This window comes from Sus scrofa, chromosome 17 (genome assembly GCF_000003025.6).
Source record: "Sus scrofa isolate TJ Tabasco breed Duroc chromosome 17, Sscrofa11.1, whole genome shotgun sequence".
Taxonomy (NCBI): Eukaryota; Metazoa; Chordata; class Mammalia; order Artiodactyla; family Suidae; genus Sus; species Sus scrofa.
In genome coordinates this window covers 59,528,345-59,546,186 of record NC_010459.5, presented here as the reverse complement: position 1 = coordinate 59,546,186, position 17,842 = coordinate 59,528,345, and the positions used below count along the sequence as shown (strand labels likewise).

The 17,842-nt window shown below is 52.0% G+C and overlaps 1 long non-coding RNA gene across 1 annotated transcript in view; it reads right to left on the bottom strand.

The window, feature by feature from the left end:
- The window catches only part of LOC110257416, a 96,596-nt gene continuing 79,128 nt past the window's right edge, over positions 375-17,842 (bottom strand). The window contains exon 3 of the long non-coding RNA XR_002339982.1: positions 375-643. This is a non-coding gene — a long non-coding RNA (uncharacterized LOC110257416). The remainder of the gene's footprint in view (positions 644-17,842) is intronic.

Genomic DNA, 17,842 nt, shown 5'->3' with positions numbered 1-17,842 from the left:
CAGGGCTGCACAGCAGGCGGGTGTCTGAGCCGGGATGAGAAGTTGGGACAGTTTGGGGGCAAAACCCTAGGGCACCATCAGCCTGTGCAGGGAAGCTGGCTGTCCTGTTTTTAGGACTGAAACCCGGCTAGAGGAAGATTTGGAGCCAGGGACCTGGAGCCTGCTGACCTGAGGGCACCCCTTCAAATGAGGACACTTCTCACCCCCATTTCTAACCACACAAAAGCATCTCCCAACACAAGAGACCGAGTGGCCGACTCCATCCCCGCTCCCCGCACAGCCTCGGCTGTCAAGCAGTTAATGATGTGTAAATAGACATTTCAATCCTCCGGTTAATGGAAATCGTTGGGCACCTCCTTTTATGGGTCTACAGTTCTCTTCTCACATGTGAATAATCACTCCCAAATTTACCGTTTTATTAGCTGTCTGTCCCCGGGTTGACATGTAAATGGAAGGCCTTGTGCCATCCAGCAGAACTTTCCGCAGCAATGGGGAGCTTCTGGGTAGGCGTTGGGCCACGTGGCAGCCCCGGCCACACATGGCTGGTGAGCACGTGGACTGTGGCTGGTGTGGCCGAGGAATGGAATGTTAAATTCAACTTCGGTTCATGTAAACCTGAGTTGTCCCGTATGGTCGGTGGCTCCTGCAGGGGACAGGACATTCTGGTTTTAGACAGTAGGGCAGAGAGGTGCCAGGGACTCAGGGGACAAGCGGTGTGGGTTCGAATCCCCATGCCAGGGCTAGGACCTTTGGACTCTTCTGTGGCTTAGTTTCCCCCTGCACAACCTGGAGAGAACGTGGCCCCCACCTTGTTGCGAAGATTCAAGAAAATTATCCCTGGGAGCGGAAGCCCCACTAAACCTCGGGCGTCTGGGACTGGCCTCGTTCAGGGCACAGGATTCCAGTTTCGAGCGGTGACGACGGTTTCACGCATCACAGTGGTGGCTAAGAGAACCGAATTCTTAGCAACACGTTTCACACACGTGCTCTGAAATCGTCCCCAGGGCCGGGAACGTGGGCATCGTGTTCCCGCTTAGTGAAGGTGACTCGGCTCTGGCGTGGAGGAGCTGAAGGAGATGCTGGGGTCTGGAGCCAGACCCCCAACCACCCGACCTCCCGGCCCGGCCCCCTGGCGGACAGCGGACGGCGGCCTCGGCTGCTCCCCAGGCCCCTCCAGGCTGCGTCTCCACGAAGGAGCCCACACGCTGCAAAGGGCTCTTCCCTTTCCGTGACAGCAGACATTCACCAGGACTGAACTTTGCATGGTGGCAAAGCCCACAGCAGAGATACTGCCATCCCTTCGTGGAATTACTAAGATTAGATAAAATGAAAATCTACAAAGTGACATTGCAACACTGCAGATTTTTCCAAGCAGCCTGCTGACGCCCACTCAGTTGATACAAATACTCTGGATTCTTTGGCCTTGGGAGTTGCAATCACTTACCACCCTCCCCTTCCCCGTCCCCCGTCCCCAAACCCCCAAAACACGAACTCCCTGCCCAAACTGGCCGCAGCCTGAAGCCGCCCTCGATCTCCTGGGTTTGGTTTTTTCCAAATTTCATCTGATTGTCTTTCTCGTACATTTGATTTCTCCTTTAAAAGTTCTGAAGAAAACAAGTTTCTGCATGTGGTCTCCAGGATGACATTTTTGTGGTTTACAAAATCTGGATTCAATCCACTGGATAAACGCCAGAGATTTTTTTGTGCGTTACAGCTTGAAACTTTCCGTCTATAGTGGCGAAGTCTGCAGGATTGTTGGGACCTTACCCTTAGCCCCGAAGTTACTCTCCTAGCACTTAGTTGCCATCAGAACTTTAAAAGTGCCGTTTGATGTGGAAAAAGATTTGGTACCAATTTCTCTGTGTGTGTCTTCAAAAATTTTTTTTTTTCCCTATCATGTAACTGGAAGTCAAATGCCTGAAAGGAGAAAGGTGGGAGTTTCTTCTTTGCCTTTTTCTTTTTTTTTAATCCCCACAGCCTCCCCTGAAATCAAGGCACCCCAAGCCAGGACAGTCCACAGAGAGATGGACAGTGAAAAGCTGGTTGTTACCTGCTTTTTTTTTTTTTTTTTTTTTTTTGGTCTTTTTTTAAAAGGCTGCACATGTGGCATATGGAAGTTCCCAGACTGGGGGTCAAATCGGAGCTGCAGCTGCCAGCCTACACCACAGCCACAGCCACAGCCACAGCCACGGCAGCTTGGGATCCAAGCCTCATCTGCAGCCAACGCCAAAACTCATGGCAATGGCAGATCCTTAACCCACTGAGTGAGGCCAGGGATCAAACCCACATCCTCAGGGATACTAGTTGGGTTGTCTGTTGGATTCATTACCGCTGAGCCACAATGGGAACTCTTCTTCTTTTTTTTTTTTTTTTAATTTCCCTGAGAAGTTTCCAGAAATGGTTCCAAGGGAGCTGGTGGAATCGCAGCTAAGACAAATGAGAAGGGGGTCCAAGAGACAAAATACCTCAGTGCTTTCCCACGGCATGGAAACGTTTCCCTCCTCAGATGCTGGAGCTAAAAGCAAAAATCACATCTGCATCAAGAAGGCAGTGAAAAGCCATCGCAGATAAGCAAGATGCAGGCTTGGCCTACCCACCCTGGGAAACCGCGAGGAGGGCGTGCCTGGTGGTGGGGCGCGTGTGCATCCGTAGGAGAAAAGAGGCTATTTCCTTAGCAAATATGGAAATAAGCAGGTACACATGGCTTTTGAGTGCGCTGAAGAGGAGACAGAAGGAAGAATAATTCAGGAGCATTTCTCTGGTAACCTTTTCTGTGCAGGAAATAAGCACCCCTCTCTTCCTTTAAGATGCTCTTGTGTCCCACTTGTATTTAGTGAAGTAATTAATTCATTTCTAACACTCCTTGGCTTGTACATCTGGTTTGAAGGTGAGGCCAGGGAAAGGGGCCCCCGGGGTTTTCACACAACTGATTGAAAGTCGGAGGAGAGAGGGATGGGCTGGGTTTGCATTCGCGAGGCGGACGTTCTCTTGAAAGGGCAGAGTTTTCCTTGGATTGTGCAGGGTCCCACACACACGTGAACTCAGGCAAGGGATTGCCACTCGTGGGTGCCCGTGGTTTTGGATGAGCTACCAAAAAAAAAACCCAACCCAAACCAAACCAAACCAAAAAAAAAATCCACGGTATTTGGAGATGGCTTGTTTCAAAATAAAATGGGTGTTTCAAAAAAATAAAAAGGGGAGTTCCCACTGTGGCACCCAGGGGATTGGCGGCTCTCTGCACCCCTGGACAAAGGTTCAGTTCCTAGCCCAGTACAACAGGTTAAAGTTTGGGGTTAGTAGGTGCAAACCATCATATTTAGAATGGTTAAGCAATGAGGTCCTACTGTGTAGCACAGGGAATTATATCCCATCTCTTGGGATAGAACATGGTGGAAGATACTATGAGAAAAAGAATGTATGTATATGTATGATTGCACAGCAGCAATTGACACACTATAAATCAACTATAATTAAAAAAAAAAAAAAGGATCCAGTGTTGCTGCACCATAGGTTGCAACTGCAGCTCGGATCTGACCCCTGGCTCAGGAATTCCATATGCCACGAGGCAGCCCTCATTCACATCAATTAAGCATCTTGGTTTGGGTTCCCTCAGGAGCAAAGCCTGAAACGAAGACTTGGCGGCAACAGCTGGGAGAGAGTCCTCGGAAATGCCCAGAAAAGGGAGGCAGGGAAGGAAGAGCCAAGAGCCAGTTCTCTGACGACCAGGTGGCTGCTGTGGGCAGCAGAGGTTCAGCCCTGCTGGTTTGGTCAGAGAAGGTGCTGGGCGGTGCTCTCCAAACTTTCTGCTGCACAGAATTCCTTTGTCCTGCCAAACTACGGAGAACCGATGTTTTTGTCAAATACAATAACACGGAGAACAAAGACACCCAAGATCCAAGCCCCGTTTTTCTTCTTATGCACGTCAACCATGGTGAAATTAAAGTATCAAATTGCTATTAAAGTTTCTAAGGATTCACGCTCCATTTCAGCACTTGGCCCATCACAAATTGGTACCAAACAGCTCAGGAAACCAGCCGGGACCACACTCTGAGTTGTAGGACTGGTGTGGACCACAGCCCAGAACCACTCCACCCAAGGAGCCGGCAACCAGCCGTTTAACCACCACCGTCCTGCCTGCAATTGATCAAGGGCTGCTTCCGAGGGCATTAACCGCCCTCAGCCTGAGCATCCCTTGTAGCCCAGTGTGATCCTGTAGAGGGGAACGGCCAGGGCGATGACAGCCTCCGGGTGTAGAGGCTTCGGGCTCTTCATCTTCGCTCTGTGGCTGCGATTCACAGAGCGTGGTACCCAGACCAGCAGCATGTGCATCACCTGGCCCTTCCTTAGACGTGCAAGTTATCTGGCCTCATCCCAGACCTACGGAATCAGAGACAGGGGCAGTGAGGCCCAGCCGTGGGGATTCTGACAAGCCTTGCAGAGGGTTCAGGGGCAGGCTCAAGCTGGAGAACCTCCATGTGAGTGCATTTTAGGGCAATTAGGTCAGTAAGGATTTAAGGAGAAACAGCCTTGCTCTCACATGCAACTGATTCGACCTTAACTAGGTTTGCTTCCTTTCTTTCAAAGGGCTCAAATGAACTCATTTCCCTGAGAAATGCATTCTTTCAGTAAATACAGAGCTTAAGCTCTGTATCGCCTTTCTCTAGACCTGGCCAATAAGCCCGGTGCACACACATCACTTTCAAACCCAGCTCTGAAGCTCTGTGTTCGGCGCTGTTCCTCCAGGCAGCCCTCTGTTAGATGTCACCAGTGGCAGATGATAAACTCTCTCCTGCAATGCGACACCTTCCTGACTAATAGGCCATTAAGCTGTCTGAAAGAGTTCTCGCTGATTAAACAGGAAATGCCATCTGCGGAGTCTGGGATCCTTCTAGGGTCTGCAAAGATGGGACCCAGATGGAGAAGGAGGAAGACGCTCTCATTTGGCTCCACGTGTTCTATTTCCCAAGGTGGAGTAAAATCCACCGAGAGCCTGGTCCCAGCCAGGGGTGGGGGACAGGACTAGACGCGAGGGGCGACGTCCCTACCCGGGGGGCAAGGAGGTGGAAGAATGGCTGGTGAGGGGCTCTGCCACTGTGGGGGGGGGGGCTGGCGTCTGCTGGGTGTGAGGTCCCACGGCCCCACTCCCTCCTCTTTCCTCCCTTGAACCAGATGCAGGACGTGGACGGATTGGCTCTGACACACACGGTGGGCGTGGAGCCTCCTTCTCCTGCGGAGCGTGGACTGGGCGCCCCAGCCTGGCTGGCTGTCCCCGGTTGTCAGGATGTCGTCAAAACGTCTGTGTCCCGGGAAGTCTGATGAAGCCCGAAAAGTTTCATTAAATCGATCATGGGTCCTGAGACTAGAAATAGAAAGGGAAGCACCGTGAATGCTTTCCCGTCCATGGAGCTTTGTCAGCTCTGAGTGGCCCACGTGGACTTGAGGATTTGATTCTTGGGTATTTTAGCTGTCGCTATTCCAGTGATTCCCAGCTGGGGTGCCTTGATCTCACCCTCAGCCCGAGGACGTTTGACAGTGTCAGGAGACACTTTTAGTTGTCATAATGGGGGGCGGCGGGGGGCAGGGAAGGATGCTATTGGGATCTAAGGGATGGAGGCCAGAGATACCACTTCATGTGTGGGGACCCCCACCACGCAGACACATCTGGCCCAAGGTCGAGAGCTCTCCCTCCATGGCTTTACATGGGCACCATTTTCCCCTCAGCCATGCCTAGCAAACCCTCATCAATAAAATAACACGCTAGAAACACAGGAGGGGCACACAGGTCCCAGGTGTTCAGAGTACAGATCTGCCGCTGGGTGTTTCAGCTTTAGTCCCTCTTTGCTAGGGAAGGATTATTCCTACGGAGGGTTCATTAGTTAGTGCCTTTGGGCTCTATTTTGGGCAACCAAAGCACCAATTAATTTTTTTTAATGGAAGTTTAAACCCTGAGGTTAGGCACACTCCATTGACACATGGATTAGGGGTGAGCGGGCTGCAGCTCTTGCTGCTCTGGACACGGGCTGGCCGCCAGGCCGAAAGCAATGGGCCTTTCTGGCTTCAGCAGTTCAGCTCCATCTGATGGATTTGTATTGAGCGTCTACAGCGTTAGCAGCCCTGAGGCCCCTGCGGGAGGAAGAAGAGGATGGGGGAGAAGGGGATGAGACAACCTCCAAAGGGTGGTGTCACAGGGGGCTGCTGAGGAGCTAAGAGATGGAGATGATGAGAGTTGGGGGGGGAGTGGCGTGGGGGTCAGAAAACCGCAAGCCTAGATTCCCCGCCACAGACAACGACTCCGACGCCCTGGAGACGAGTTCCTGACATCACGTGGGGTGGACGTGTCAGAACTACGGCTGTCTGTGCCGTTTCCCCACCTACGTCCCCAACACAAAGACGAGCATCTACAGGGCGGGAGGTCCCCAGAGCTCTGCTTCAGGTTTTCCAGGTTCTTAACTGGAGAAATAAAAGCCATCGTGCCTGCCTCCTGCCTTCTGGTGGAAATGAATGCATTTTGGGAAACTCTTGCACCGGAAGATGTAATTATTCCGGGCTGAAATGGACCATCACAGACTCACCCCATGAAACACATCTCATTTGCTCCCTCTCGTAATCGGATTTCCACGCACTAACTTCATTAGTGTGAAAATGGAGCCCAAGTGCCCAGCGAGGGATGTGCAATAGTGTGAATAATATTTACTACGTCCAGAGAGCCTTCCTTGGCTCGGCGGGCAGGGCGAAGAGGAATGGGGTGCTTATAAAACCAGCCTGGCCATGGAATCATGGATTCCACAGGGAGCAGGCATCCGGAGGCAGAAAGAAACTCTCCCCAGAGCCCATGGAGGAATCTGCCTTTCCAGAACTGGGCAGAACCAGTGGCTTCTATTTCCAAGCCCCTGGAGCTGGGGCGACCCCATTTTTCAGGGAGATGCTGTGATAGTTTTTGATCCTTAGAACAGGCGACTTGGTTCCAGTTGTTTTCTGAGGGTTTTTAGGGAAATAATAAATGCCCTCCTGGGGCATTGCCTTATCACACCCCACAGAACAGGAGGCAAGGCTTAGGCTGAGGGGAACCAGTCCAAAGGGTTGAGTACGCGATCCACGGCAGTTTGGTGACCGTCCTGGAGAGAGCCCGCCCCAAAGGCAGCTAAACAGGAAAGGGGAATGTCTCCCCTCGCAAATTATTCATTATCTGCAATGACATCTTAATAAAACAGACAGGGTCAGCCGTTGGAGCTTGGTAATTAAACTGAAAAAGAACAGCTCAGCTCGGTGGTCGAAGGCAGTAATATATTCTGACACGGAGCGACCCAAACGAAGGGAAGGGCAGGCACGTGAGGGGTGGCATGAAGATCAGACGTGAGGCAGCCGGCCCCCAGCTCGTCTCTTTTTAGCTGGTGCAGAACCAGCCTGTGTTGAGGGCGGTTGACGCTCGTTGGCTGGGGCCTTTGACAGGTGGCTCATTTAACCAGATTCTGAGACAATTAAAGGGAAACGGCCATGTCTGTGCATTTCCATTTCCTTTAAGAGCAGCAGACGCAAAGCTTCCTGAGAAGCTTGCCTGGAAAAAGACAGTGATCTCGCCTTTCAGAGCAGAGGGAGTGGGGACCGGCCCTTAAAACTCCTCATGTGAGTTTGGTGCTGATTGCCCAGGAAGGCGGAACTCCGTGGGGAAAAAGGAAAGGAACCCCTCCCCGCCAAAAAAAAACCCCACCAACCTCAGGCTGTCACTTTCAATGTGCTTATCTCCAGGCTAATTACAAGGTCTTGAGGGCTTTGCCCCAGGCAGTGGAGGGCTTGGTTTAGGAACCAGAGCTGTAAGGATGCTTCTGATTTATCTAAATAATAGGCTTTCTCAAATCCACCGGGGGTGTGTGAGCTGTCATTCCGAGAGCTGGTTTTCCAGAGGCTCTAATAGTCTGGTATGTTCCAGCAGTCCCCCTCTGCAATCAAACAGCCAACCTGCGCACGAGGAACTGCCACGAGGAGCTGTCATGGGCGTCTCATGCGCCTGAAGCCGGAGCCCAGTTTGGAGGGCCTGGTTGTCATGCTTGGAGCTCACATTTCCTCTTCAGAGAGGATCACAGAATCAATTTCATGTGTCTTTCAGGCAGGGAGAGAAATGTGGGCTTTAACAGCCCTGAACAGGCATATGTGGTTACCTGGGAGTTCAGTCTTCGAGAAAAGAGAATTCTAAGCCTCCTGACATTCAGCATCTTCCACAATATTCTGGGAACCCCTTCGCTCAGTGATCCTCCTCTCCCACCCCCGACACCTTCCAGCGAGCTCTTCCCATATGCCTCGGTCCTCATCCCAGCTGGCCAGCCAGGTCCCTTGTCCTTCCAGGATAGGAAAAGACCTTTGCCGCCAAGTGTCCAGGCGCTGAGTACATCCAGCCCTTGTTTCAAACCTGCGATTAAACTTCAGTCCACCAGCAGAGTGCTGCCCAGAGTCAGGAGGCAGAGGTCCAGAGACGGACGTCGGCAGGCAGAATCCAGCACAGACGAGCACAATGAGAGCACGAAGCACTCATTCGATCCTCCAGCTTAGGCACCCGCAGCACAACAGGCTACTTATCTGGTCAGTTTCTCCTGCACGTGGCAATGGTCAGTGATGCTGCAGAAAAACACTTCAGGTATTCAGTTTTAATCAGTACTGGGGCCGATGCTCAGAAACCACAGAAGCTTCATCCTGGTTTTCTCCAGAATGGGGAGGAGAGGTGATGGTGGTAAATGGAGTCCTGGCCGGACTCTGGTCTATCGTGGGCCCACTGGGCCTATGGACCTGCCTCCCCCCAACCAGGGTCGTTGCCCTGACTCCTGGATGCATGTTTAGGATGCTGTGCTGGGCAGCTGGTCCTTGTTCTGTGAGGTGAGAGCATCTCAGTGGAGAAGGTCAAGTGGAAATGGAAACTTCACCCCATCCAGCCCATGTACCACGTCCCAGGAGGGGCGGTGACCAGAGCCGTTCTCAAAAGAGCGAAAAGAAGCAGAGATGAGGTCTCTGTCCTACTGCTGTGTGATTCATCCATCCAGCCCTCGCAGAAACAGGATGAGTCCTGACGGTGGCCATTAGCAAGCAGCCCTGATCGGTCTCTGTGCCATGTGTGCTATCCTTGCAAACCAACGTGGCCAAGGTCTCCTGCTATTGATTGGACAACTGAGCTCTCTTCCAGCCCAAGCAGAAAAGAGGTCCAAGACTGGTTTGCATAGATCTAGAGTGGACCAGCAGATGCATTCGCAGGTTGGTCCCAGGGCTAGTGAGCTTCCCCACCCGCTCTCATAATGAAACTTGGACCATCTGAACGTCCTCGGCGTGTCCCATTGGTCCATGACAGTGACAATATGATGCTGATCAGGCCCCAAGAGCAAAAGGTGGCCAGTTGGCTGGAGGCTTGGAGAAGACACATGTGCTTTAGGGGGTTGAGCCGGGTCCAGCGAGGTATTGGGGGCCTGTTACACCTTCAGGGCTCCAGTGGTCAGAGGCATCCACCGTCTTCTCTAAAGTAGAAGTGTTGACTCTCGGCCCCCTCCCCCACCCAAGAAAGAAGCAGCACAGCTCCTGGTGGGTGTTTTGGTTCTGGAGACAGCCTCCTCCACACCTGGGGACTTCGTATCCATTCCTGGATTAACGTGGAGATGCTAGCTTCCAGGGGGGCTCAGAGCAGGTCCAAGCTGGGGTGCAAGCTGCCCTGCTGTGTGGACCACACAATCCAGCAGACGCCGTGGGGTTGGAGGTGTCAGTGAGTGTGTGGTGGGGGGAGAATTCACTGGAGAATCTGAGACCTGGTGGAAAACGGCTCCTGGTACACCTAAAAGGTCATAAAATTAATGTCCATCCATGTTTACTAAATAATTAGCCTGAGGTCTGAACACCATAAAAAAGCACAATGCTCAGATTATCATATCAGAAGAACAAGAATGATTCTTTTTTTTTTTCCTTTTTCTTTTCTTCTTTTTTTCCCTTTGGCTGCAGCAGCTTGATGTGGGACCTCAGTTCCCAGACTGGGTTCCAACCCTGGCCACAGTCTGAAAGCATAAATCCTAACCACTGGACCACCAGGGAACTCCCAGGAATGGTTCTTTTTTTTTTTTTTTTTTTTTTTTTTTTCTTTTTATGGCCACACCTGCAGCATATGGAAGTTCCCGGGCTAAGGGTCAAATTGGAGCTGTGGCTATAGGCCTACAGCACAGCCACAGCAATACCGGATCCGAGCTGCATCTGTGACCTACACCTCAGCTTGCAGCAACACTGGATCCTTAACGCACTGAGTGAGGCCAGGGATTACACCCGCCTCCTCACAGATGCCATGTTCTTAACCCACTGAGCCACAGTGGGAACTCCCCAAGAATGATTCTTGAAGGCTCATAATCTGTATTTTGATCAAGGATCATCCAGTGGATTTTTAAATACTTTCTTTAGACTAGATGTGAACTTAATATATGTGAAATAATAAAACAGAATGGTTTAGAGTGGATTTAAAAATTTCAGAGTTCCCGTCATGATACAGCAGAAACAATGCCGTCTAGGAACCATGAGGTTGTGGGTTTGGATCCCTGGGCTTGCTCAGTGGGTTAAGGATCCGGCATTGCCATGAGCTGTGGTGTAGGTCACAGACATGGCTTGGATCTGATGTTGCTGTGGCTGTGGTGCAAGCCGACTGCTGTATCTCCAATCAACCCCTAGTCTGGGAACCTCCATATGCCATGAATGTGGCCCTAAAAGAAAAGGCAAAAAAAACAATTTCCATTCCTACTAGAGATGGAATGCCTAGCCATGGGACATCATGTGGCCATGAGGTCATGCCCACCCATCACGAACTGTGTCCCCACAAAGCCATGGGGTTGAGCTGGCCTCATAGCAGCCATCATAACGTGGAAATGGCATAAGCAGGGCCAGAGGGGTCCAGCAAGCTGCAGGAGCAGATGGCTCGGACCCTGTGTCCCCACTGCTGACTGTGCCGCTTCGATTTAATGATGGGAGCCCCCAGGGCTGCTGCAAAGACGGACTTGCTCACAGCCGCAGGAAAAGCAGTCAGGGGCAGCCTGCAGCAATCTGTCCTTTCAGGGGTGCCCTAGGTTGCTTCAGCACCTGGGGCAGCCAACGTCCAGTGATGGCGAGGGAAGGACACAAAGGCCTGACCACTTCCACCTGATGGGCACTGCTTCTTCTCACACTCCTGCAGGAGCAGCCAGGGCTTGGGGGGCCTCCCTTTGCATGGCGATTCCGCTCGACTCTTTGCTCCTCCTTCCACAGGTGTGGGTCCCAGATGAGCATCTCACACTTGAAGTTCTGTTTCAGCATCTGCTTCTGGAGAACCCGACCGGGGTCAAAGACGCAGCAGTAGAGCCAGGACGTCAACCCATCAGCATTTGCTCCGCGTGCAGACAAGGAATCATTCGGCACTATGGTTTTATTCCCACACTGGTGCTGGCTCTGCACCCACCACACTTGGGGTCCAGCATCAGGCTCATCCTCTCCCGTCCAGCCACTGGGGGCGGAAGTGAGCGCAAGGAAGAGACACACCTCTTTCTGAAAGGCTTTGGCCCCCCAAGGTGACACATGTGGCCACATCAGCTGCACCGCAGGCCGGGTGGCCCTGGCGGGTTAGACCTCGCCAGGTCTAATGTCCGGTTCTGCCAGAAGCTGACCTTGACACGAGGAATCAAATGCAAGGGTTGATTTGGAAGGAAACACGGAAAGAGGATAAGGAGACCAGGAGGGGAGGAAGCCCGAAGCGGTGCATGAGCAGCCAGGGTACCACTGGTGGTGCCAGCGAGGTTTATCCCTGGGAGGAGCACTGACCCTCCAAGGCCCCCTCTGCGCTCATGTCCTGCCTTTTCCTGGGACCCCCGCTCAAATCTACCGCTTGCCCTGGAGTCCTGCCTCCTGGTCTGCTCCCAGTGGAAGCACACCAAGACCCTTAACGGGTGCGATTTTAAGCGAAATGAAAATCACTCTTTCCCTTTAAACGTTAAAATACATTTATTGGTAGCTTTTTTCATAGTTACTCTGGTCTCCTGCTTCCCTTTGAAAATGAGAACAAGTAATAGCCAGGGACCCAATTTTAAACAAGGGCTGGAACGTTCCCTCTGGGCTGGACGGGTCCAATCTGGCCACGCCCTCGGCCACGCCCCTTGGTTTCCCGGAGGGCATTCATTCTCCTCACCAGTGATCATTTCGTGGCAGGGTGATTTTCCTCAAATTCGAGAAATATTTCCCTTGATCCTCGTCTGCAGCCAAAATGGGTACCGATATACCAGGAGCACTGCGTGTTTGGAAGAAAACGCATTTCTAGGAAGATGCGAAGAGGGTTCCCGTGCATCCTGCACGAGAGGCCGGACTGCCACCCCCCAGCTCTGGCCTCCCAGGGCGTTTGCGCTTGTGATCTTGTGGCCTAGAACTGAGATTTCATCTCAACCCCCCAAGAAATCAGATCAAGCAGGCACCAGGTATTCTGAGGGTGGCCAGCGGTAATGTAAAAAATAGACATTTCCAAACATCCGTGACGCCTTTCCCCCACGGTTAAGAGAGATCCTTACAGAATCCAGAGACAGATGAGTACTTCAGACGTGGTCACGGGTCCTTCGGAGTCGTGCTGTGTCGGAGCCCGCCTTGGTTTTCACTTGGTCTCTCTCCTTGTTCCCTGAATTTTCATTTGTCGGAGAGGCGCAATTTTAAGGCAAACCCTGGCGCAATAGCTATTTCCCTCTTCTCCACCGCGGAGGTACCTGCAGGCTTTGATTCTCAGGGTTTCTCCCCACATTACTTCCTAAATATTTCCCTGTGTCCGGACAGCCTACACGCCACCTGCATGAGGGGTCCCCGTCACGGGAGCTCTTGCAGGACGGGCCAGGAGCGCTGAGGGTGCTTTCAGCTTGCTTTCTTGTTTATTTATTCAGCTATTATTTCCCTGTGTTTGGGCATCTTCGTGTATGCGGCATGTTTTCCCTCGAACGTGTTCTTTCCTTTGGATAAACAACCAGGAGGAAGAGATCCCAGGCTCAAAGGACGTGGGCGTTTGAAAGCCCACGAGGGACTCCGCCTCGGGACTTTGGGGAAATCCTTCACTGTCCGAAATTTTAATCTCAGCGCCTTATCTTCCAAGCTTATCGCTAACTGGTCTGTGCTCCAGCCACTTACGGCGAGAAATCCAGCCCTCCGTCCGAGAACATAAATATGACACTACAAAGAAGATTTTAAAAACCTGTGCCAAGCTCTTGGTTCCCCCAAAGAAAGGCTGCATCCAGAGAAGGAGGCTCAGGCTCCAAGGGACCTGGATTTGGGGGCCCATTTTTCGGGGAGCCCCACAGGGTCCCTCATACGGCCCACACATGCCCACACCTGCAGGCCACCTGCAAACCCACGGTCACTGTTTCTAGAGCAAAGTGGGCTCCAACCTTAAAGAATCATCAATCAGAAATCTCTCTCACATTTCCTATTCGGCAAAACACCCGTGGTCACCCCCACATCAACGTTAAAACGGCAGAAGACTCCAGAAACTCAACTCTTTCTTCAGTAAAAGCCTGGTCATCACATTTTATACACTTAAGGAGACAGCCTTTTAAATATAGTCCTGGCAGTTCAGCTAAATCCTCTCAAATGATAAGATCCTCTTGCTGAAACAAAGGGTCACGTCATTCTAATCAATATAATTATATTTTTAAAAGAAAGTTTTGGAGTGCCCTTTCCTGAGGCATGTCAGTTGTTTCCAAAAGCTTGATTAGTTTATTAATCTCCTTTCCCTCCTTAGTTATGCATTTCAAGAGACTACTTAACATCAAGTTCACATTAATGAAACAATTAAGATAATTTAAGATAATATATCATTTCAAAAATATATGAGTCCAAATCTCTGAAAGCATCTTATAAAAGACCCAAGGACCTCACTGCAGAAATGGGCCATCAAAACAGAATCATGGCGTGCAGTATGTGAAGGGCTCAGATAGCCTTTCAACGTGGGGTGTTTTTGCCACAGTCAGAGTTATTTAAAATCATTCTCTCTTGGATTTCTCCCCTTGAGACTTTTGAGATTCCCAAAGATCTGAATAATCTCTGAGAGATTCAGGGAAATGAAGTAAGAAAATCTTTCTGAGATAAAATACTGCTGCAGATGTCACCATGATGGGATCAGGATGGCTGCTTCTGGTGGTAACTGATGGGGAAGCCGCACCAGAGAATCTTCTAGAAGATGGAAATATTTACTATCTTAGAAGGATTCTTTCCTACACACACACACACACACACACACACACACACACACACACACAAAAACCATTAAGTTTTTCGAGCTTGGCAGTTTGCATGTTATACCTTCATTTGAAAGTCCAGATAAATAGTAATTAAGAGAAAAAAAACCACCTGCCTGAGAAATAAGGAGGAAATGCATTGTGTCCAGGGAAGAGAAGAATGTTTAGAAGGAGGCGAGGAAGTTCCCATGGTGGCTCAGCAGGTTAAGAACCTGCCATAGTCTCCATGAGGATGTGGGTTCGATCCCTGGCCTCACTCAGTGGGTTAAGGATCTGGCGTTGCAAGTCGCAGACACAGCTAGGAAAAAGCACAAACGAAAGAGTAGGTGTGGAGGGACAGGCCAGGTCTGGGGGGTGACCTCCATAATCAGGTTTCAGGCTTTGGTTCAACAACCGTTAAGAACTGCAGGATGGTGACAGCCCAGCAGTAAACCCGGCGTAGGTTCCCTGGAGCCTGAGCCCCGCACCCCCGCCCCTTGCTGGAGAAGGGGACCCTGTCTCTAACCTGTCCCATGGCCAGGAAGGGGCTGCTGGGTTTCTTAGCTGTTCCTTTTTTTTCCCCTTCTATTTTTAATTCCAGCCTAATAGAATGTCTCATTGCTCTGGTTAGTCCTGGCTGTAGTTTGTGCCTCTATTAAATGCAAATTAACCCCCTTCTGGAGCCCTCCCCTGGTTTTCAAGGGCCCAAGGCCCCAGGAGGCTGGGGCAGGCTGGTGTCGGGGCCAGTTTCTGATGGTGCTGTAGCCTGTCCCAGACCATGTGCTTCAGCAGAAAGCACAGGAGCCCCCGCCTTGGAGAAACAGATCCCCCCCTATGCAGCTTCCCCTTAAGCATCTCCAGAATCTTCCTGGGACCTGCTTTCCCAGAAGGGCAGGTCTGCAGGGCTCCTCTCTCTGGCAGGACAGGGTGGGGCCTGCGAGCCTCCCTTCTCCACAGTGGCTCCTCGGCTCTCCTGCAGGTGCTGCTTTAATGATAACGGCAGCGGGGAGGGAGAGCTTGCGAGAGCCCTAAGATGTAGAGAGAAAATCCTTTAAGGCTCTTCAGCATTCTTTCATGGCTTGAGCTAAAGGGTTCCTCAAAAATGGGTCACCAGGTATTTACAAAGGCAGGGAAGAGTTTTTAAAGTTTTTTGTTGTTGTCATTTAGGGCTGCGTGTGTGGCACATGGAAGTTCCCAGCCTAAGGGTTGAATGGGAGCTGCAGCTGCCAGCCTACATCACAGCCACGGCCACACCAGATGGAGCTGGTCACAACCACGTGACCTCCCCCAGTTTGGAGCGTGAAACACAAGTTCCAGGGAAAAACTCAGACCCCATCAGCGATCCACAGGAAGGGTTCCTGAGCAACTGCCACGCGCCCGGAGCCCCAGCACAGGAGATTCACTGCTGCCAAAAGTTCTGGAAAGAATTTGATAATCTGCCTTTTTCAATGATCGGAATTTTACGCACCGAAAAAGGCACAGAGGATCTGAATTTGTCTTTACAATTTTCTTGTGAGGTTTGAAGGCACGTGAGCCTGGCTCCTTCTGCTCCCGTGACTTCAACTCAATTGTGAGGGAAGGGGTTTGCAGCCCACTGGCTGAGGTTGCTGTCACCTTTCCCGGACCGAGTCAGATGTTAAGCCGCCTCCACTGCTCTGTGTTGACCTGCTAGAGGACTTTGAAGAAAGCAGGTAGGCCTCAGGGGATGGTCCATGCGGCCTGAGGGTTAATAGAGGCAGATCTGAGGATGAGCCCCGCACGAGAAGGGCCAATCGGAAAAGAAACCCATGCTTGGCTCAGGAAGTGCCTCCTGCCAGGTCAAAGGCAGATGACCTTGACCTCTTCCCAGTGGTCAGGGATCCCAGCTATGTCCTTCTGGGCCCCCAACAACCAGAAAGACCAACCTAGGGCCTCTCCCCACCCCTGACATTGTGCCAGCTCAGCTCAGATCTCATCTGCCCGAGCTGGAGCGAACGAAGCATGCGAAGAGATTTAAATGTCAGAGCAAAGGAGTTCCTGCTGTGGCACAGTGGGTTGAGACTCCCACTGCAGTGGCTCAGGTTGCTGCAGAGGCACAGGTTTGATCCCCGGCCCAGTGGAGGGAGTTAAGGATTCAGCGTTGCCAGTTGCCACAGCTGTGTCGTTGGTTGCAGCTGTGGCACAGATTCAGTCCCTGGCCCAGGAAGTTCCATATACTGTGGATGTGGCCGTTAAAAAAACGAAACAAACAAACAAAAAAACCAACTGTCAGAGTGAGAAAGAAAAAAAATGCTTCTCCCTTTTCCATCTGACCCCTTAGCTGAAACATCTAATAGGAATTATAAACCAGTGTGAGGAGTTAGTGATTAGGTCCAGGACACACGCGGTCTTTATTGCCGCAATGGTGACTTTTCAGAAACACGAGGAAAAACGTGAGTCCTCAGTAGTTAAATTAAGGTCGGCCTTCCCCTGAAGAGCTGTGGCTTCGTCTGGGGCAGGGGGTGGGGGGATTCACGAGAAACCCTACGAGGCAGTGCTAGGCATTCAGGACGCACCGGGCACTTTCAACTGGGGCCAGGGTGGCACTTTTCGGGGGGCGGTTTTCTTGCTTGAGAAAGTGAAATGCAACGGAGTTCCCCAACGTGTTAATTTGATTAAAACCCAGCTGGGGTTGAGCAGGTCCGAACCCAGAAGCATTTCCCATTACCTCTGCTGTGCGAGGGCTGCTCTGGTTCCTTCATATTTCAGCTGTGATGGGGCCACCGCGCTGTCTGTTAATCCTTAGGTTCCGCGATGCTAAGCTGGGCTAATTTTGCTGGGACTTGAGTAAGGAGATGTGGCCGCTTTCTCCCCAGTGATGGGCAGCAGACACGAAGAGAAAACTCGTTCCTCTCAGCCAGCAAAGTGCTGCTCTTCTAAGGTGCAAATCAGAGCCTGCAGCCGTGCCCAGCAGGCTCAGGTCTGCCCCCTACTGCCCGCCGCAGAGGCCCCCTTGTCCCCCTGAACTGGCCTGCCCACCTAGCCCCACTTTGCCTTACTTCTCTCCATCCCTCCAGACCTTGGGCCAGTGCTCAGACTGCCCGGTTCCCTTCTGCCCCTGGGCCTTTGCACCAGCCGTTCCCTCCACCAGCCAGAAACATGGCTTTTCCCATGGCCATCTGCCACCACCTGGTCAGCCAGGTCTCAGCTGCAGCGTCACGTCCTCCCCGGGTGGCCTGCGGGGAGCTAGGCCAGGCCCCTCCCTCCCCCCATCGCTGGTCATGTCACTCCGGGCTCGAATCCCTGCCTATCTCTCCCACTGTCTTCCCCACTGGCACACGGCCCGTGCAGGGTCCTTAGCTCCCTGGTCAAGGCCGTTTCCCCAAGGTGAGGACGGTGCCGGGTCAGGAAGTGCCCCGTGTTTGAGAGGATGGAGTTACGGCAGCATGTGGGGGCCCGAGAGAAAGCAGAAGGGGCTGGAGCTTTGGAGGAGAAAGGCAGGACCACGGCCTGAGGTCGGCGGGGGAGGTGGGATGTGTCCCCCCTCCCCTTCAGAGCTCTGGTCCTGGCGTCCCACGTCTTTGCCAGGTTCCTGTGAGGAGGACACTGATGAACTTTTTCCGGAAGGAGGCCCCCTTGCCTTGGAGAGGGGAAGGACCTTT